The sequence below is a fragment of the Austrofundulus limnaeus genome, unplaced genomic scaffold (assembly GCF_001266775.1).
Source record: "Austrofundulus limnaeus strain Quisiro unplaced genomic scaffold, Austrofundulus_limnaeus-1.0 Scaffold87, whole genome shotgun sequence".
In the NCBI taxonomy this organism is placed as follows: Eukaryota; Metazoa; Chordata; class Actinopteri; order Cyprinodontiformes; family Rivulidae; genus Austrofundulus; species Austrofundulus limnaeus.
The window spans coordinates 1,613,728-1,616,979 of NW_013952489.1; positions in this window are offsets into that span (position 1 = coordinate 1,613,728).

Sequence of the window (3,252 nt, forward strand, 5' to 3'; positions counted from 1 at the left end):
AGCTAGAGGTTTTTATGTAAAACTGAAAAAAAAGAACATTTATAATTCATATCCAATGAATACAAACTTCTCATCGTAGCTCTGATTTTTGCCAGAAAAAATGTTCCAAGCCCAGTTTCACCACGTCATGTGATGGTTTGGCTCTGGGTCAGGATCTTTAGATCTTTATCTTTGCTCTGATTTAAACAGGGTGTGAAGCTCCTGACGGCAGAAGCGGCAGCAGATGAACGCTGCCCTCGCTTAGGGATCTCAGGTATTTCCGAGGACGTGGGGCGAGGGGCCTCTCAATCTGTGGAGATATTCGACAAGCAGTCTGAGGGTTTTCCTGTGGAGGTGGGGCTGCGGGGGAAGAAGGAGCCCGGGGCCCCCGGGGGCCTCAGGAATACCTCAGCATGAGGGAGGAAGGTCAGGGCAAAGGAATACTGCATGGTGGGGAAATGATGAGTGTTTAAAAGCTGAAAAAATGTCAGAATCAACTAACTAATAAGCAAGCAACTGCTGAGTCATGAGACATTAAGGAAGCATTTCTGTATAAGAAATATGTCAGATGTAATGATAGAGTGAATGCTAACTCATCATTCACACTACTGATTTCTTTAAAAAAATAGCATGTTATTTGCAATCAAACTACTTCTGCATATTTTAACCATTTGTGTCAATTTGTCCAGTGTCCCCAGTAGCTTGGTGGTCCTTTAATAACAGCTGTGGACAAAAATCCATTTTCTTTACCTGCTTCTTCTTTTCAGGTCACAAAAAACTGATGCCTGTGTGAGATATGTCCAGGGTACATGTGAGACAGGTCCACCACGGGGCCACAAACATTCACTCTCTCACCCCTAGGGAAATTCAATATAAGCATTTCAATATAATTCTCTCAGTGAGTGATGAGATATTTTGCTAACAGACAGACCACAAACACAGTCAAAAATGTATTTTCGAACTCTGATAAAAAGATCCCTGGTTAAATTGGTTCAAGAGTGGATGATCCTGATGATCCCTTGGTCCGTTCACATTTAGTGGTACACAAAGGTAATGATAGAGAGTAGTCAGATTGCGATGATGGAGTGATGAGGGGAGGAGGAAGGGGAGGGAGAGTGAACAGAGAGATAAAAAGAGGGCAAGAGGAGTACTGAGTGATTCAGTCATCAAGAGTTCTACCAGACATCTCAGAGGACAGGAAACACTGTGTTGACAGATGGTCTGCTGCTTCTCCTGCTTCTACATTTTCATCAACTTCTTAAAATAATCTGTGCGGGAAAAAAATAACTCTCAGCAAATTTATTTCATGCATAAAAACATGTAATATTAATGGATCACTGGACCATCATGTTGGGAAATCATGGAGTGGTAGCTGTTTTTGTCAAACCTTAAAAATAGCACTGTGTGCACGATTTTGCAGTTTCACAACGTGTCATGCTTGCAGTGTTTTAAATACAGACATGTATTAAAATCCTAAACTCTATATGTGAAACCTGAGTTTTAACAGCATCCCAGAATGGTCCCAGTAAGTTCTGCTCCTTTATGTAAACAGTATGTATGTAACAAATAAAAATATGCCTCAGATTTTTTTTCAGGTGTTGGCTCTTGTAAGTTCATATCTTATCTATGTTCAAATATTCATTTCTCTACTAAGTTCACTTGACTTTAACACATTTGTGTGCCAGGGGGTAGGTGGTAGTCCTATCACTATTGCTATTTGGCAGACACTGATCCCAAAAATACAATACATATAGCTCCCATTAATGGATCCTAACAATCAATCCACCTGACCTCAGCTGATTCTTTATAATACAGTTCTGACAGGATACCTAACCCTTTCACTATGTGTAGATAAGGTAAGTGTAAAGAGTAATAATTGAATGCATTGAATTGAGGTGGCCAGCAATAAATATATGGTAACTTCTGTGTTTGAGGTCTTTACACAAAGATAAAAAAGGTGTTTGGATGGTGGACTCAGACCTGGTTTATGAAGTGAATTCTGTGATGATAGGTCAATATAAAAAAAGTCCAGCAGAGATTTTACAGCAATATCTGGTGCTTTCAAGACCACATCATTCCAAGGCATGTCTGAGGATGTTTCAGTGACTTTTTGGGATGCAAACTAAAACTCTTAACACCAGGGATTCGGGTTCCAGGATGAAAAACACTTTCACTCAAAGCTACAGTCTAAAAGTATTTTAAAAAATAATGCTATAGATCAGTAGTAGTCAGTTTTTTATTGCATTGTTTGCAGGACTGACATGATATTTTTCCTGGAAGTATCCCAGGCTGCACAGAAACTGCTACAGTTACTTCTGCTACAATTTGCATTTTCAAATGACAGAATCTTGTGTAAATAACCAAAGCCTGATCTGATGACATTTTGCAGCAACGATAAAGATCTAATGAGTTTCATCACTTTGCCACCATACTTAAGCCCCAAGGGGTTTCTTTGAAGTTTGTGCTTGAAATAATAATTATACAGTGTATTAACCTTAAAAAAATGTAATGAATGAATGAATGAATGAATCAGTCCATCAATCAATCAATCAATCAATCAATCAATCAATCAATCAATCAATCAATCAATCAATCATGGAAACCATAAATTCAAATGTAGAAATATAGAAAAAAAAGTTAAATTCTGACCCAGTGCTGGGGTGTGTGTGTGTGTGGCTTAAAAGGTTAAAGTAACTCAACACTAGCTTTGTTTTTTTCCACTGTAATGTCAAACCTTGTGGATACTTTCCTGGCAAAGCTGCAGGAGGCTGCAAGGATGGGACTCGATGTCCTTAGTGCTGCCACCAACTGATTTCCCCTGAGAGGAGCCAGTGGTAGCCATCCTGTTGTGTTAGAAGCTTCCACAGCTTCCACGTCTCTGTGTCCATGCCTGGTTCTACTCCGGTGTGGCGGGAGTCGGTGGGACCTGTGGTCGTAGCTATTGGCCCTGTAGGTTCTGAGTGTGGTTGCTGGTGGGGCTCTCCTGATGCTCTCCTGTGTTTCTCTCTGGGGGTGGATGGGTAGTTCTTGCTTCACGGGTGGCCTTGGGGGATCAGTGCTTGGGGTCTCTCTTGGGGTCTGTGGCTCTGGTCTCCCTTATGTTTGCCTTGGGTCTTGGGAGTCAGGTTTGTGGTCCTCCACAGTCACTATTTAATATTCCACTGGAGAGATCTTGTATTTATATGTACATTCACAACCGCGCAAAATTAGACATTTGGATCCTGGGGTTTCTGACAATCACTGGATGTATATGTGTGTATGTATATATATATA